This window comes from Alligator mississippiensis, chromosome 11 (genome assembly GCF_030867095.1).
Source record: "Alligator mississippiensis isolate rAllMis1 chromosome 11, rAllMis1, whole genome shotgun sequence".
Classification (NCBI taxonomy): Eukaryota; Metazoa; Chordata; order Crocodylia; family Alligatoridae; genus Alligator; species Alligator mississippiensis.
Genome location: NC_081834.1, coordinates 70,872,508 through 70,891,381, shown reverse-complemented (window position 1 = coordinate 70,891,381; position 18,874 = coordinate 70,872,508). Strand labels below are relative to the sequence as shown.

The window sequence follows — 18,874 nt, the reverse complement described above, 5'->3', positions numbered from 1 at the left end:
TTCTAAGACTGCTCTTGACTAAATCTGAAGTTTGCTGTTCGGGCCTATCTCTGTGACGTGGGCTCAGCTTGTGTTGTGTGGATTGAGGAGATCACTTTTAGTCCGCACTAAAAACAAGCAAATTTTAGTGTGTGAGGGAAATACAATGCTTTTCTAAAACATCTTTATTTTGGTTCCTCAGTGGACTCTGAACCTGCAAGTTGAATGCTAAAATTCAAATCAAGCCTTTCAGTCTCTTGCAAGTTTTCTTACTTTTGCCTTTAATTAAAGAACCACAAAGTTTGGAGTTGGATTTTCAAGTTCCCCAAAGCCCAGATACGTTTGCATCTGGTATTTCAGTTCATCCCTACCTCTGCATCTATAATAGATTTTTTGTTCCCCCTCATTCTCTGTATCTTGGGGGTTTTCTATTATGGAATATCACCTTAATAACTGAGCACCTTTTGCGGAAAGGCTCTTTTGTATTTTGGAGATCAGCAACCTATTAAGGTTTATGCCCGGGAATGCTGCACTTCAGCCACCTCGACCTGTCCTGTCTGCCATAACTTAAAAACTCATGGCTTTTCTTAAACAGGATGCATTTATTAACATGTTGCAAACAGTGATGAAAACAGGCTTCCCTCAAAGCCCAAATTTGTATTTTATTTCTCTTTTTTTAAAAGGCATCATACTTTGTCTAGAACTATGTGCAGCAGGCAGAGACATCTAGCTGTTGAATAATATACTACTATCAAACGTCCTATACAAGCAGGTGAGTTTGAGGGTCCTTCACTTGGCTGCTAACTCTGTGATCTCCTCTCCTCTCATCCTAGTAAATATAACACGTGTAAAAAGAGGATCTTATCCTCTAACTGCTTGCAGATCAGGTCATTTACTTCCATAAATGAATGTTTATATGAAATGATTAAAAAAGATTATTTTAAATTCCAACATTCCCCAGTTCTTGTTTTGCCATCTCCTCCAGTCATCCAGCTTACTGAAAATTTAACCTCAAATGAATGGATAGAATAGGCTTTGTTAAAGTGCGATAAGAAATTACTTTTAATGCAAATGGGGCCCTTTTATACAAAAATGAGTTGATCCCAAAGCCAAATTATTATTCAAGTCTGCCAAGGCACACAAGTGCAGCTTTGCCAGAACAAATATAGTATGCCTCACTATCTCAGGGATACTCGCAAGTATTTCCATGTGTGTACACCAGCTCAAAGGTTTCCAAAGTCATGCCTCTTTGCTGCACACATGCATGTACATCCATGTTATATAAAAATAGGACTTGTTTATAGAGAGGTTTTAGTAGTGCAGATATCACAAAGCAACAAAGTCATCTGCATCTGCTTCCTCATCCTGACAAAGAATATTTAAACCCAGAAGTTTGCTAGGAAGAAGTTTTCCAAGTATTTGAGTTGATCTAATAAAAGAGATCAGAGTTACCTAAAGAACCTTGTTGCCTGTGTCCTTAGACCAACATGACTATGACCAACACCTCTGAGAGAACTTGTGATCTGCTTCGCAGATGGAGGAAAAAGCACTAGTAATTCATTTTAAAGGTGAACACAAGAAGCTCTATTCACAGTTGTTTTACATTGTGCTTCTAATCTTCGTGTGCGCTGAGAGGGGCAGGAGCCTGAGTGCTCAATGAGGCTTCCCTCTGATGCCTTCTCCCTGCAAACTTCTGGATGACGAACAGACACGACTTGAAAATACAGCAGCAGATTTATGAATAATGTCACCTGGGGCATGTTTTAGCCACTGCTGTGTTTCAGAGAAAGAGGCAGGGAAGCTTATGATGGAAAATGTATTTGGCAGATTTGCCCTAGAGAGGGTTTATTCCCATTTGCTATCACCTGAAGGCTGGCTTGTGTCCACATGTATTTGGACTTACCGTATTTACTCAAATATGGAATGACCTCCCAATACTTAGTCTATATGTGGAAAATGTCCAAATTTGTTACAATTTTCCAGGTAGAGACTCTAATTATTGAAGGTTTGCTTTGAATTTGTCCCCCTCCCACTGTTACAGCAGGAAAAATAAATCTGTGGGGTCAGGTAGCTCCCTTGTCCTCTGCCCCCCTCCCCCCAACTTCTTCCTCCTGCATCCTCTTACCCGCTCCTTACTGTCAGACCCTGCTCTCCCTGACCATGTGAACATCAAATTTGAAAAACTGATCTTGATATAAGCATAGACTTAGTTCATTCAGAATTGGTGCATTTTATTTATTTATTTTTTTTAAACTGCTGCAAGTTTTAGCACAGATACTCCATAAACACACTTTAAGCAGCACTTTTGTACCTACTTATATAGAGCCCAAGCTATGCCTGATAGTAGTCTAAAGCCAAAATGCTCATGATTTGCCATATAGCTCATTAGGCTGGGCCACACAAAGCCAACAGCATTTGAAGCCATGGTGACCCCACTGCTCATTGTGTGTGTACTCCAGATGCACCCCTACACAAAGGAGCCATCTGCTAATTAGCCCCTAATCCTGATTGGAATTAAGTATTCATGAGTCCTGGGATCCTCCAAAAATGTATAGGCAGATGAGGCGCAGGGGGCAACCAGGTCCAGTTCCACCTTTTGGAGGATGGGGCCACACTAATCATATGTGCCAGGCTGAGAGGGAGTGACAGAGAGATTCTGGGTGAAGTGTTTGGGCCTAGAATAGCTTTGGAATATGTTGAGAAAAAACGCTTTCAGAGTCCTGTTCTGTGTGAGATCCAAAGGCAGAATTACCTAGGCAGTGTTTTGTGGATGATATGAGATTTGTACCTGACCTTGGGATTTCCCTTTGAGTATAGATGCATTTCATGCTATATCCACGTATATCAGGTTAGTGGTAGGTCTTGGCTTGTTTTGGCCGTTAGTAATTGTGACCCATTATTCTGGTATTTAGTTCAGCCCTGTAAATCCTAATGGTATGGCTTTTCCTTTCTAATTGTACGGCTTTTCACAATAGCGGCATAAAGGTCTTGGCTAACACCAACGCTTGTATTTGTATGCAGTTGTGGATATTTCACATAGGAAGTTGCTTGTCTCTGCCGAGGGTCAGTTTATGGATAAATTTGAGGGCTTAAATGGTGCCTTGTTCTTTTCTGGCCTCTTGCATAGGGAATAATTTCAAAAGGAAAGGGAAATTACAAAATTGCTTTAAATTACAAAAAAACCCCCAACCTCTTCCAAACCTTAAAATAAGGCACTTAGGACTCTCCTATCTAACACAGATTAACCCCATCCTCTGAAATAGTCTACTTTTCTTTGGTCTTCAGAATACATCAAGCTATTCTGTAAAAACTATTTGGGCAGTAGGGACCGAGGTTGAGCCCATTGCTACTGTACATAAATACATAACTTCTTTCTCTCTGATTTGGAATATAAACTGCAAACTGGACAGGTGGTATCGTATTGTTTTTTTTTAATATCGGAGCCAGAAAGATGTGTATATAACTTTCTCCCTATACTAATTCTGTCTTCTCCTAGGCTAGACCATTTCTCTATCTTGACAGTGGAGTGTACGCAAGACCTGGGTGTTTTCATTTTGAACTGACAAAGCAAGTTGTTTTTGCAGAATGGCTTATGCTGGTCAGCATTTATAAATGTGAATGCTTTGTCATTGTCCGAGTATACAAGTGTCCCATAATAAGCTGACAGCATGGTTACAGTTTCTTTGGGATAATTGGTATAGCATGCACAGTCCTTTGGATACCAGCCTTCTTTATCTTTGGGAGTGTTTCTTTGTTTCTGTTGTTAACAAATCAATCGCATTCCTTGGTATGGATGGTGTGGGCAATTTTGCAAGGATAGCAATGCTGTTGTCTCTAAAGCTGAAGTGCTGTTTGCTGCTGTCTGTCCACGCTGACTCATCTCATTTAGCAGGGATACAAATAAGAAACTTGGTAACAATTTAACCATTTTATAATGCTGAGTTGTAACCAAACAGTGGCACAGTACTTGAGGTCTGCTAGATACACAGGGGAAGATCATTCTAAGGAGGAAAATGCTTTGTTTCATCATTGAGGCAAAGGACTTCTATGGCACAGACAGAAGTGACCATTTTCTCCTGATCTGGCCCCAAAAAAGGTTCAACAGCCATAACCAAACACAAGTGCATGACTGCAGCGAGCTTTAAAAAGGTCTGATCCTGTAACAATGTGAACCCTCATTACATGAGGGTTCGGATGAAGGTGCTCCAAAGTGGAGCACATACATTAACTTCTGTCTGTGCACACTGGGAGCAGGGCTCAGTTGACACAGCCCAGCCCAAGCCTTGGAGCTGTTTTCAGAATGGAAGTCAGGTAAGGGAGCAGAGGGAGCTCATTCTGGGGGTTGTCCAGTTGGCACTGGAGGGTAGGGGGTGGATTGGAGCCCCTCCCCCCATTCCAGCATGGCTTGCAAAACCCCAGAACAGACCTCCCTCCCCTGCCTTCTCCTCCCATCTTGAGACATAAAGGGATCTGGTGGGGGTGGGGGGGGGGGTTGTGGGAAGCAGAGCTAGGGGAAGAGGCTGCAGAGATGCAGCCTCTCTTCCTGTATCTTGAAACTCAATTTGCACACCCTCCTGACCCAACAGGAGGGTGGGTTAATGTCTTGCACCAGGAGGATCAGTCTAACTCATGGCACTTGCTGTAAAGTGCCATAAGTTAGACCTGAGAGCTGCCTTTCTCTCTGCACCTCTATAGTTCATCTGGGCACTCTTTGCTGGATGAACCTGTCCTTGGAAAGCTGTGATTTGTACTGGTATATAGTCAAACCCTCACCCCCCTCTGAGTAAAAAAAGGTCTATGGGTAAAGTACAGCACCACCAGATTAACTAAAACTACTAACAATTGGAGCCTAAATGGTTCATGGGTATACTCATAGATTCATAGATGTTAGGGTCGGAAGGGACATCAATAGATCATCGAGTCGGAGCCCCTGCATAGGCAGGAAAGAGTGCTGGGTCTAGATGACCCCAGCTAGATATTCGTCTAACCTCCTCTTGAAGACCCCCAGGGTAGGGGAGAGCACCACCTCCCTTGGGAGCCCGTTCCAGACCCTGGCCACTCAAACTGTGAAGAAGTTCTTCCTAATGTCCAGTCCAAATCTGCTCTCTGCTAGCTTGTGGCCATTATTTCTTGTAACCCCCGGGGGAGCCTTGGTGAATAAATCCTCACCAATTCCCTTCTGTGCCCCCGTGATGAACTTATAGGCAGCCACAAGGTCGCACCTCAACCTTCTCTTGTGGAGGCTGAAAAGATCCACTTTCTCTAGCCTCTCCTCGTAGGGCTTGGTCTGTAGGCCCTTAACCATTCAAGTGGCCCTTCTCTGGACCATCTCCAGGTTATCCGCATCCCTCTTGAATTGTGGCTCCCAGAATTGCACGCAGTACTCCAACTGCGGTCTGACCAGTGCCCGATAGAGGGGAAGTATCACCTCCTTGGACCTATTCGTCATGCATCTGCTGATGCACGATAAAGTGCCATTGGCTTTTCTGATGGCTTCGTCACACTGCCGACTCATGTTCATCTTGGAGTCCACTAGGACTCCAAGATCCCTTTCCACTTCTTTGCCACCCAACAGGTCATTCCCTAGGCTGTAGGTGTGCTGGACATTTTTCCTCCCTAGGTGCAGCACTTTGCATTTCTCCTTGTTGAACTGCATCCTGTTGTTTTCTGCCCACTTGTCCAACCTGTCCAGATCTGCTTGCAGGTGTTCCCTGCCCTCCGGTGTGTCCACATCTCCCCATAGCTTTGTGTCATCTGCAAACTTGGACAGAGTACATTTCACTCCCTCGTCCAAGTCGCTGATGAAAACATTAAAGAGTATCGGTCCAAGGACCGAACCCTGTGGGACCCCACTGCCTACACCCTTCCAGGTCGAAACCGACCCATCCACCATGACTCTCTGGGTGCGACCCTTCAGCCGATACACCACCCACCGGACTACGTAGTCATCCAAGTCACAGCCTCTTAATTTGTTCACCAGTATGGGGTGGGATACCGTATTGAAGGCCTTCCTGAAGTCTAAGTATACAACATCCACCCCTCCTCCTGTGTCCAGGCGTTTCGTAACCTAGTCATAAAAAGAAACTAGATTGGTCAGGCACGATCTGCCTGCCACGAACCCATGCTGATTTCCCCTCAGCATAATTTTTCCTGCCGGGCTCTCACAAATGTGAGCCTTGATAATTTTTTCAAAGTCTTTGCCAAGGATGGAGGTGAGACTGACTAGCCTATAGTTGCCCGGGTCCTCCTTCGTCCCCTTTTTTGAAAATGGGGAGCACGTTGGCCCTTTTCCAGTCCTCTGGGACTTGGCCCATGCTCCACAAGCTTTCAAATATTCCTGCCAGTGGCTCTGCAGTGATGTTGACCAGTGCCTTCAGCACCCTCGGATGGAGCTCATCCGGGCCTGCCGACTTAAAGGCATCCAGTTCTTCCAAATGAGACTGCACCATCTCAGGGTCTACCCATGGAAGTCTGGCACCTTGCTGCTGCCTCTCTACAACCCCAGTGAGAGACTTGTCGTGCCCCTCACTTAGGAACACTGAGGCAAAGAACTCATTGAGGAGTTCAGCCTTGTCCCCCCTGTCTGTCACCAATTGTTTCTGCCCATTTAGCAGGGTTCCTATTCATCCCTGGGCCTTCCTTTTACTCCCTATATATCTAAAAAACAATTTCTTGTTGTCTTTTACTTGGGTTGCCATCCTCAGCTCCATGGTAGCTTTGGCCTGCCTAACTGCCTCCCTACAAGCATGAGCAGAGGAGGTATATTCATCTTTGGTTATCTCTCCCTGTTTCCACTTTTTATGTGCTCCCCTTTTGGCCCTTAGGCTGCCCTGGATTTCTCTGGTCAGCCAGGGAAGCCTCCTGGCCCCTTTCCCTCTTTTGCCTCGCTCGGAAATCGTCTTCCTTTGTGACCGAAGGATCGTTTCCTTAAGGCACAGCCACCCTTCTTGGGCTTCCATCTCTTCAAATCCTACTACTCTGCAGTGCATCCTTGACTAATTGCCTGAGTTCATTGAAATCATCTTTCCTAAAGTCTAGCACTTTCACCCTACTAGTTACCTTACCCACTCGACGTCTTATGGTGAATTCTATTATTAGGTGATCACTGTCCCCCAGATGGCTACCGATCTGGAAGTCTGCTACCATGTCATCTCCTGTTGCCAATACCAGATTCAGTATGGCATTCCCCCTAGTGGGACTGTGTACCTCCTGTGTCAGGTGGAGGTCCTGTACACAGGTTAGAAACCTGCGTGAACGGTGGGACTTTGCTGTCTGTGACTCCCAGCAGATGTCCGGGTAGTTTAGGTCCCCCATGACTACCACCTCTTCAGCTTTTATGGTCTCCAAGAGCTGCCTCAGGAGCCCCGAATCTCTTTCTTCCCCTTGATGTGGAGGTCTGTAGCAGACCCCTACCACCAAATCCCTTTCTCCTTGCCCCCCATGTAGCCTAACCCACAATCCTTCTACTTCCTCATCCTTGGATTCCGTCTTGATGAGGGTTGCTGTATATTGCTCACAGACATAGAGCGCAACCCCTCCCCCTTTCTTCCCCACCCTGTCCTTTCTGTACAATCTATAGCCCTCAATATGTACCGTCCAGTCATGGGATGAATCCCACCAGGTTTCCATTAGCCCTGCTAAGTCATAGGTGTTTAGTGCAAGCAGGAGCGCTAGTTCATCCTGCTTGTTTCCCATGCTCCTAGCATTAGTATATAGGCACTTGAGCCCTGCGACTGGTGCCTTTGCTGCTCCCCTGCTCCGAGTCCCAAGGGGCCCTTTGATTCTTACCTTCTCGTTTCTTACCTGTGCCATAGTGCTGGCCTCCCCATGGCTTTCAGGTTCCCAATGCTCTCTTTCTTCAGGCTGGGCTGTCCTTGTGGGTGCCACATGGTTTGGTGGTCCACAGCTTCCCCCGCCCTCATCTCCTCTGGCAGGCTTTAAACTAGGCTCATCGGGGGGAGGGGAAGATCTGCCAACCTAGAAGAAAACACACGCTTACCTTTGGGGGACAGGTGAAGCCCATCCCAGTTGAGCATGTCCCTCATCGTGATGTGCGGGTTGTTGTCCAGGAAGTTGAAGCCTGCCTCGAGACACCACTGCCGAAGCCGCCAGTTGGTCTCTCGGATGCAGTTCTCATGCTGTCTTCCACGTCCGTTCACTGGTAGGATGGAAGAGAATACCACCTGTGCACCGAACTCCTTCAGCACACCGCCCAGAGCACTGTAGTCCGCCATCAGGTGATCGGGGGTTCTCCTGGCCACATCATTAGTACCCACATGGACTAGGTCCATGGGGTAGTAATCGGTGGGCTTGATCCTGGCCTGGATTACCTCCCTCACATCCCGAATCTTTGCTCCAGGGAGGCAGCATACCTCTCGTGCTGAGGGGTCCTGGCGACAGATGGGCCCTTCCATACCTCTCAGGATGGAGTCGCCTATGAAGAGCACTCGTCGCCTCTTCCTCTGGGTCCTCTTGGATCTCTTGATCTATTTGGAGTGTGAAGACTGTGGTGTTCCTTCCTGCCCAAGGGTTTCCTCCTCCCCTTCCATCTCCTGCAGGGTCGCCAGGGCCTCGTACCTGTTCTCCAGTTGAACTGGAGAAGCTGGTATCGATTCTCTGCGAGCTGCTTCGGTCCTGGCTGTGACCATCTGCCACTCTGCTGCGGAGGGCATTCCCCGGGCTGCTTCTTCCTTCGGTGCCTAGTCCTGCAGGGAAAGGAAATAACTGTCAATTTCATCCTCTTCCTCCCTGATCCCCCTCAGCCTGCTAACCTCCTCCCGGAGCTCCCTCACCTGCGCCTTCAGAGCCCTTAGACGGGCACCTGCTGGACAGGTGTGGGGGCCCCCAATCTCTGCCCCCCCCCGGCCCTGCTGGGGATCCCCCACAGGCCAGGAGGTAGGTGGACATCAGCTCCTCCATGGGCTCGGTCTGGGTGGAGGCCTCAGACCAGCCCCGGTTAGCCTTGTCCCCCTGGGCAGACACCCTAGCATCACTCCTCGTAGACACCATTCTGAGCTGCTGTTTGTAGACCTGTGTGGTGTCTACTCCCTACCCCTACAGGACTCTCACTTCTGGCCCTCCAGGCCCGCCCACTGGCGCGCTCTCACAGAGTGCGCCTGTTTGCGCGCTCTGTTCGCGCTGCGCGGCTTGGGAGTGCGGCTCCCTACCAGCTCAGCTATATGGGACCCGGGGGACTTCCCCTCCGGATCCGGCTCAGCTGCGCCGGGTGCCTCCACCCCACTTACCTTCGGGGGATCAGCTGTTGCTGCCCCCGCTGCTGATTCCTCTGCTGCTGCTGCCGCCGCTGCCGCCGCTTCCTCCGGTCAGTCAGTTGGTTAAGGGGACACACGTGCATGCGGGACACACGTGTGCCTAGCTCCTCTCCTTCCCACTGATAGTTCCCGAGTGCTGGGAACTACGTCACCCCGCGGCTTTAAAGCCCGCAGTTTGAATTACCGACCCCTGCTCCAACGGCCAATCAGGTGCCCCGGTCTACCCGGAAGTGCCTGCCGGCAGTTCCACCCCCTACGCTCCCCCGCTGGGGGGATCTGCTGCCGCCGGAGCCTGCTCCCCAAGGGTTAGCCCCGGGGATGCTCCCTGGCCTGGGGGGACAGTCTCCTCCCTAGCCCTCCCTGTTTGCGTGCTCTGTTCGCACTGCATGGCTCGGGAGTGCGGCTCCCTACCGGCTCAGCTATATGGGACCCGGGGGACTTCCCCTCCGGTTCCGGCTCAGCTGTGCTGGGTGCCTCCGCCCCACTTACCTTGGGGGGATCAGCTGTTGCTGCCTCTGCCACCGCCTCTGGTCAGTCAGTTGGTTAAGGGGGCACATGTGCGTGCGGGACACACGTGTGCCTGGCTCCTCTCCTTCCCGCTGCTGGCATCCCTCCTACTGTCAGTTTTACCCTGGAAAATCCTAAATCAGATATGCCTGAAGTGAGATATCTCTGGAAGCTGAACCTCTTTAATAGAAATAACTTTGATAGCTCCAATCAGAAATATCGGAATGGCTCTCTGTACCTCAGTCTACTGATTTCTATTTAATCAGTATTGAGTAGATCAACTGAGTTTTGTGGGAAGTATTTGTTCATTCCTAAAGGGGAAGCTGTGGTAGACCCTTTTATTCAATGCAGTAGAAGAAATGCAGAAGCCCGATATACTGTTGGAAATCTGCACAAGCCATGAAGAGAATGTGGCATTGATGTCAGTTGTTTTGAGTCACTGTTCATTTGTCGTGCACAAACACAACATATTTTCCATTGCTCCATTTCATCCTGTCTAGCAGTAGAAGTTGAATGTAAAGTCTCATCTTTGGCATCAAAATTCAGACTATGTTACGAATAGCACACTTTTCTAACTGTCCTGTGGCTCCTTTCTCATCTGTGTCTGTTAAGAGCTGGCAGAGGAAGTCATTTGCAGGGCACAACATCTTTTTTTGGTCCAATACATCCAGTAGCTATTCTCTACATTCTTAAGCGCTGCCTATTGGATTTTTTTTTCTATTGGCTGTTTGTATACGAGCAGCAACCCAGCATATGATCGTGCTTTGGGTAACTAAATGGGAGGGAGGCAAAATGACCACACAGACACTTTTGCTGGCCTGGGGTTGATTAGTCACCAGTCTTCTCTAACTACTATCAGTCAGAGTTACCCCAAGGGAATTTTTCTGTTAGATAAGTGCTCCCCTCTCCCTGTAGCATCCTTTCCACAGAGTACCCAAGGAAGATGATATGGAAACCTCAGTGATGGAAACCTCAGCTACTACTTTTGGAGGATTTTTCAGGCCACTTAGTATCATTCTGACCAGCACAACAGACCACAGGGGTGACCTATTACCCAGTCCTTATTATTATTTATATTACAGTGGCACCTTGAAGATGGAGGAGGAGAAGGAAGGGCCCTTTGTGCTGAATACCGTCCAACTGTATAGTAATAGAAAGTTCCTTCTCAATGGAGTATACGTAAGGGCAAACAAGCTCAGGAGGGGAAACGTCCTTGAAAGGAAAAGTGACTTGGCCAAAGTCATACAACAATAAATGCAGATCACAAATCCAGATCCTGTGATCCTGACTACATTCTGTGCTGCTGTTACGGCTTTCCATTAGAATACCATTATTTTTTAACACAAAATCTTCCCTTATTTTACAATGAAAGAAAGTGAAGAACTAAAACACATTTTAAAAAAAAAAGTTTGGTCATTCTAAATTCTTGTTAATAAAATAAAATAAAATAAAAAAACAAACAAATTACAATGATGCATCCTATTTGGTGGATGAAAACTTTTGTTGATTTCATCCAAATTCTTTGGCGAGGCAAAGAAGAGATTTTAGTTGGTTTGTTTTTGCTTACAATTTTGTGGTGAATGTCTACACTAGCTTGTCTACACTTCTATAAAATTCCATTCAAGCTCTATTTAATATGCAGAAGAATTATTGCACTTGCTATATGTCAACTTTAAATCTTCTTCAATACAATCTTAAATGCCTTTCTTGCAGTATATCACTTCATCAGTCTAGCTGAACTAGAGCTGTTTTGACATTTTTTATTGCTCCCATAAAATCTAGGAATGGAACACTTTGATTTTTCTAGCAGTAATTTTTATTACTTAGGCTTTTTCCAAAGTACTTGTCAAAGAGATACAGTACTTGCACAGAGTATATTTTTCAGCTCTGCATTATATTTTTATTTCAATTTATTTTAGACGGGATGCTTAACATTAATCTAAATAATACCTATGGTATTTCAAATGAGGGTATTATGAATATAATTAGAATGGATATAAACCTACTTCGTCCATCAAGATTCCTATATTTTGTTGCCTGCATCTAAGCATATGGCATCTTTCAAGTAAGCCTTTAACTAATAACTCACATTGTGCTTTTAATGCTGCACATAACATCATATCACAACGTGGGGGAGGGAGGGAAATTAGTTTCTTGTAATTTTTATGTTTTAATTTCATTTTTTATTTTTTTTAATTTTATTTATTTATTTTTTAGAGCTGTCTAGATTTTTCCTTGGAGTGAGTTGTACCAGAACTTTTTATTCCCCCCAACCACAAACTTAGGGATATAGAAATTGCCATATTAGATCAGGCCGGTGATCTATCTAGTCTAGTAGTCTGCCTGTTTCTTAGACTCGTAAGAGGAAAATGTAAAATATGATGTTACGTGTTATGGAAATGTCTGGTCACTGGGAGAGATTCTTCCTAACCTGCTTCAGTTTTAGTTTAGTGTGTGCCCTGTAGCATGAAGATTTATAGCCTTCCCCAAAAAATGGAGATACCGTTGTTTAATTCTCCCCTTCCCTTCCCTCATTGGAGATATCAGTTCTAGTCTAGGTCCTGCTGCCTTCCTTGACTTTCCTCAGACAAGTCATTTCACCTTTCTGTTCCTTGATTTCCTGTTCTGTTATTATCCTGACCTTGGGTTAAAGCCTTGAGGACCTACAAATCAAATATACAATTTAAGATCTAGACAGTATTGGATTTAAAACATATTTATTTCTTAATATTGTAACTGCAGATGTTCACACCATCCATCTAAATGTCCAGTTCTTTGGTAATGCTGAACATCTCTTGGCCCCAGTGATGTATTGTGGCTCTATGTTCCAAGCTCTAATTGTATACTCTGTAAGAATTATATTTTGTTTTTAATCAGTGAAAGTGAACTCTTACTTTCCAGAAATCTTAGGGAGTAAAGGTGACATGGGGTAGGGAGGCAGCTTTGCATTTCAACTGATGGGTGAAATTGTGCGTTTACAGTCAGCATTCGCATTAAAACATCCAATTAGCTTTTGCACTGTTTCCATTAGTAGTGCTAAATGTGAACTTATGTACATGAGAAATTAATGTTTCTGTAAGAAAAAGAAAACTGTAACCAGATGCATCTAAACAGCCTCCTCAGCTATGTCACAAATACCCCCTTGTTATTCTCATTATGTTGAATGAATATTAATAATACATTTTAAATAATACCTATCATAATATAGCGTGAGTGGAGAATAGGAACATCTCTCTAACTGATTAGACCTGTTGAATGACATTGGGAAAGGGTTCTGGGTTGAATCACTGTTCCTAGGACAGGATTGAATTAGCATAGATTTAATGCCAGTGATAATTCTATGCAATTGTGAGATCAGTAGTTTAATGCAACTGGCAGAGGCAGGGATTTTCTTTCTCTTACAGTGCTGAATAAACCTGTATAATCCTTTTCCTTTAGCGCTCATGTCTATCCAGGATTCAATTTAATAAAAGGTCAAAGAAATCAGGATTCTGTTGAGCTTCCTATTGCTCAAACACAGAGAGAATGAGATGTCATCTCAGGGTGGTTGTGGTTCAGAATCATTAAAAAGACGACTGGGTGGATTGGAGGGCTATGTTTATATTTCCAATTGCTTGTATACTGCAGAAGATGCCCTTCTTAACAGTAAAGTGTATATGATTTCTTTAATCCGGTAGCCCAAGAACTAAAAGGACAAAAGAGAGCCTGGAGCAATCGCTACTTCGGATTTTTATTTTTACAATATTTTGTATGTGTTTGTATTAATTTGTACTAGAGCTGGAGCAAATCTGAAAAACTCCAACCATTTTTAGCCAGGGCAGGGTAGGAGCAGTTGAAAACTTCATGAGGGTTGTCCTTTCTAGTGCAGTACAGGTTTTAGTGATCCTACAAACCCCAGGAATTAGGATACATTTCCCTGAGCACCATCCACAGATACTTTATTTCTTAACTACCTACCTATAGGAAAAAGAGGTAGTTAGCTTTGTATTTTTAACTGGTGAGCCTACAAGGTGCTGCCCTGCCCTGCCTTCTGCCTAACTATCCACAGGTAGAAACTGAGCGCTGCTGGAGTTAGATGGATGGATGTGTGTGTCTGTATACAGAGCTTTCTTTATGGATGCCCCTTAAACCGGCTTATGCAGTGTTGTGATCTTCTTGGTTTATTGAATATAGTGAAACCTATTTGCATGACTTTTCCACGGACCTAGTCTTTAATGTCTGAAGTAGCCATGAACCTGACCTTGAACAGTAACCTCATCCAGAGTGGAATTCTTCTTGGCCCATTTTCTGCTTTAAATGTGGAATATATCTGGTTCTGCCTTTACTTATTGCCAGCCAACCGAGTTCTGAATGGAGCCCAACTTGTAAATGGGTTTAGAGAGTGTTTTTGGTATCTGTACTTCTGTACTGGGTGCTGAGCCAGTAAATTGGCATGTAGGGCCAGCTCTTCAAAGGATCACAGGTTCCACTTACCTAAATAAGCAGTTAGTTTCTCCAAAGACCTGCCAATAGTTGCTGAGCTGTTTTGAAACCATGGCCATAAATGTTTCAAGGGGAGCTGAAGGAAGGCCAGCCTCTTGTGCTTGCTTGCCTCATTCTGTTTCTGGTACCCAACCTGAGGAAGAGCTGCACAGATGCAGAACACCTCACTGAAGCTGCTATGTGAATATCAAACGAGAAACGTTTTGCAGCTTTGTTCTCCATGGTTAGCAGACTAATATATCACTATAACAAGAAAGCATTTCCTGTTAAAAGCATGATTGCAATTGGATTCTGAGTTTCACTACCTGTCTGAAATGATCATAGGGACCTAGGAGATTCCTGATTGGATTGGACTCACAATTGAGTCCAGCATCCCGTCTCTCTACCGGGGTTTCATTGGTAGATATAAACATGATGCTGTAAACAAATAAAGAATAATATGTCTCCCCTTAGTTCTCATACTGGTGTGACGGACTTACCTGACTGAGCTCCAATGTGTCCTGGGGCTCAAGAATCCTTACTTCCGATTGGTGGAGCCAGTCCACCAATCAGGAACAAGCTGAGGAAAGCCGGCACCGCCCTTTTCCTGAAGGGAGTGGGAGTGGAGCTCTCGGACCGAATTACAGACTGGAGTGTGGCAGGTCTGCTGGACTTGAGGGGCAGAGCCCCTGAAGTGTACAAAAGGAGAGCATGTTCAGCATGCAGGGCAGATGCAGCAAGGGGCTCAAGAACAGCGGAGCCAAGAAAAGCTGGGGAGAGCTGCCCCGGCGGGTGATAGCCCTGGGCTCCTGAAGACATCACTGGAGGGGTCACCACCAGAGCCTCGACCCTGGGAGCAGGGAGAGCCTGCTGGGGCCCCCCACATGATGCACAGCCCGGTGCATGGGGCCAACCCTGGTTGCTGCAGGAGGCAGCTTGGGTCCTGGGATTCTTAGTGCACGTAGCAGTGCATGGGGACACCAGATCCCGGGAGCTGCACATGGCGGCTCGGGTCTGCTACCCTCGGCATATGGGTGAGAACCCCAGTGCACCTGGAGGTTCATGGAGGTCACCAGACCCTGGGATTTGCATGTGGTGGCTCAGGTCTGCTACTCTAAGCATGTGGCCAAGGACTTGGTACACACAGTGGCTCATGGCACCCTAAGCCATGGGAGTGGTGTCATGCCACTTGGGTTTGCACCCCCTTCCCCAGGATGAGGCCAGGCACCCAGGAGGCACCAGTGGGGTGCAGTGGAGGTCCGGCGGTCCAGATTTCAGGACCCGCATGAGGCAGCCCAAGCCCCAGCACAAGACAGGAGGCAAGGCCTGGGCATTGGGACTCGCATGTGGAGGCCTGAGCTGCAGTGGAGGACAGAAGGCAGGGCCTCAGGCAGCCCCATCAAGGCACCCATGGCTCTGGGAACTGCTCCCAGCCTGCTACCCGGATCCATGAGTAGTCGGGGAATGGGTCCTCCTCCCCAGGAGGGGAGGCCCTGAAAGGGGAATGTTGCAGGATCAAGGGCCAGGTAGACCCATCTTGGGCTGAGGAGGTAGTGGGACCCTCCTCCCCCAAATCAGGTGCCAGAGTTGCCGCCCTAGGGGAACAGTAAATAATCTGTGCCCACAAGGCGGGGGTGGGAACATTGCACCTCCCATTTTGTAAATAGTTATATTTTTTATTGATAGATAGATAGATATGTTATCATTATTTTAATGTGGCCTGTGTTATGTCAGCAAGTTGAGGTTTGATTGTGTTATTGTTCTTGCTTGAACTTATCTGTGGATACCTGTGTTTATTTGCCTAGCTATATTTGCCTGTGGTTATTGTACATATTTAGTTGTGTTTTTATAAATGTGTAAATATTGATATTAGTTGTATATTAATAGCTTTTTTTTTTCTTTAAGGATTTTGGTAAACAGTAATAAATGTGTATATAGTTAACTGCTTTGTCGCAGCCTGGCTCCATAGAGACAGGAGGGAACTTCTCACCGGTGACAGAGCCCTCACAGCACTCTTGCTTGACCATCCCATCCCTTCCACTTGCAGACAGGGCACACCCCTGGATGTACTCAGGCTACACTGGTTTCTGATAGTGGGACTACTTTAAGACCAGAAGTACAAGGTTTAATCTCCTTTTCCAAATAGGTCATCATTAATTATGGTAACTGTATGTAAACAGACCCTTTCTTAAGATTCGTGCCTCAGTGCTTTTCTGTGGCAGCAAGTTCTGTGGATTCATTGCAGATTTTTTTTTTTTTTCATTAATCAGGAATGATGGATAAAAGCATAGTGTTAGTCTTCTGTAATCTTTAAGAACAGGTGCTTAAGACTGATAGGGCATAAAAGACTGAAGGGGCACTGGTTTCTTTCTTTTCCCCCTTCTTTTTCTATTTCCTGGCTTAAGTGGAAGATTGGCAGAGAAGGAGCACGGCTTTGACTCAAATGAAACATTTGGACCAGTTTCATTTGATGTTTTATTTTCTCTGAGTTTGCTTCCTTTTTTGGTGAAAACAAATTTGACTTGATTTCACAAATAGTTTCTGCAAACAGGTATTCAGGGGCTTAAAAAGTTATCAGAAATATTTTTCTGAGCTTCATTATAATCCTTAGAAATATCTCCATGAGTTCAGATAGAGAAATGCAAAACTGTTAGGCCTGTGCAAAGTGGCTAGTATTCACTTCGGATTCGGATTTGGCTGATTTGGGGGATAGTGGTTAGATTCAGTGATTCAAATCACTGTCCTGAATTGATTCAGCCAGATCAGATTCGGAGACTCAGCCACTGCCAAATTGGCCAAATCTCCGAATTGGACAGGCCCCATCCCCCACCCGCTCTTCCAGCCCTGTCAATGGCTGCCCCACCTGCCCCAGCTCCTGGTTCTTAAAAAAACAAACAAACAAACAAAAAAGCCCCAGCCTCACTGGCTTCTGCCAGGTGAGGGGAGGGGGTGATCCCTGCTGCCCACCTCTACCCCACATTGCGTGGCAGGGGTGCTCTGCCACAAGCCCCCAGAAGCCCCGAGGCTGCTGCAGCGGCCAGTGAGTGGGGGCTTTTTTTTTTTTTTCTTTTAAAGAGCTGGGAGCTGGGGCTGCATGGGGCAGCCGTGGGGCGGGGCTGGGACAGTGGGTGGAGACTGGGGGCATTCAGGGGACCTGAGGGAGCAGGCAGGGGATGAGGTTTGGCTGGGATCCCCCCACTGGTCCCGGCCCCCCTCCTCTAGCCTCCCCTTCCGTGCCCCCTACTTACCAGCACAAAGTCAAGGTCCAGCTCCCTGCAGCAGTAAGCAGGGACTGCCCAAATCTCTGAATCTTTTCCAAATCAATTTGTAGAACTTCAAATTGATTCAAACATTTTTATTGGTCTCCCGTTTCAATTCAGATTTGGAGATTTGGCTGCCGAATTGGGTTGAATCTCCTCTGAATCAAATCAGCACCCGAAGTTTTGCACAGCCCTAATAACCATTTATCAGACTGATAAGTCATAATAGCATAAAAAGCCATATGTGTGTTTACTTAAGCTCAGTGGAAACTATGCACATGATTCTATGGGGAGAATAAGGTTTTAATGTAATCTGAGGTTTTATTTACATCGAAGTTGGGACTTCGATATTGTATTTCTGTTCAGCATGTGGACAAATTTAATGGTCTTGGTCTCTTAACATTTAGTCGATTAATTGTCTTCCAGTGTATTGCTCATAAATTGTAGCCTAATGATGATGCTGACAAACTAGCAGACAGCAAGTCATAAAAGCACCAGGTTAATTTCAATTCATTGTAGAACTATTGTTTTATGGTTTTGGTTGGCTGAAATTTTAATTGAGGGTGAATTTAAAATAAAGTTTTGACTGGGATGGTGACTGTGAAGATATGGATATAAATGGGGTGTATTATTTCTCTTCTGTTCATTCCAATGGGCATGTGCTGTGGTGCATACTGGGAATAAACTGTTGCTCCTGAAAGTTTCCATAACCCAGATCTGACACAGATCAGGCACCAAGACATGTAAAGCATAGCAAATGTCTAATTAATGATGGAGGCAAGAATTTTCAAGTGAATCTAAGCATTTAGTGGCCAGATGAGCAAAGCTCTTTGGATGCCTAAAAAGAAAACTAGGCACCTACTGGGCTCTACAGGGATAGGGACAGATATTACACATAACACAGTTTAAGTGATCAGAAACTGGTTTAAACCTGTAACAGAACAGATGTTCAGTGCACATAAGCCAGTTTGAAAATGGCTGAAACCAGTTTGAGAGAAACCTGGTTGAATGTCGTATCAGACTTAACTGATTTGGCTCAAATCGGTTTATGCAATGTCTGTCCAAGATCCTGTCCTGGTTTAAGTTAAACCAGACTCCCCCAGCATCCCGGTATACTCTCTGGGCTGGGTGGGGCTCTCTGCCCCACAGCAGTGCTGGCCCTTCCCCTCTGCTCCCTGGCTGGAGCTCAGCAGAGACTGCAGGCATCTGCCTGGCTTCCCCCTGCCCCCACCCTCTCCTCCCACTCCCTGCTAAGCAGGGATTTCCCATTCCCCTCTGCCTTACACAGATGTCTCTCAATCTTAGCTAGCAGACCATATGCTGGCTACAGTCCATGCTGTGGAAGATGAGGCAGACAGGACAGTGCTGCTTAAAGATTTTTGGAGCTAATCAACA

At 45.9% G+C, this 18,874-nt stretch overlaps 1 long non-coding RNA gene across 1 annotated transcript; it reads left to right on the top strand.

The window, feature by feature from the left end:
• The first annotated feature begins 655 nt into the window (after nt 1-655).
• LOC132244229 (uncharacterized) lies at nt 656-18,077 on the top strand. Its single transcript, XR_009455810.1, has 2 exons — nt 656-751; nt 10,841-18,077. It is a non-coding gene; the product is annotated as an uncharacterized LOC132244229 (long non-coding RNA).
• Nucleotides 18,078-18,874: the final 797 nt, after the last annotated feature.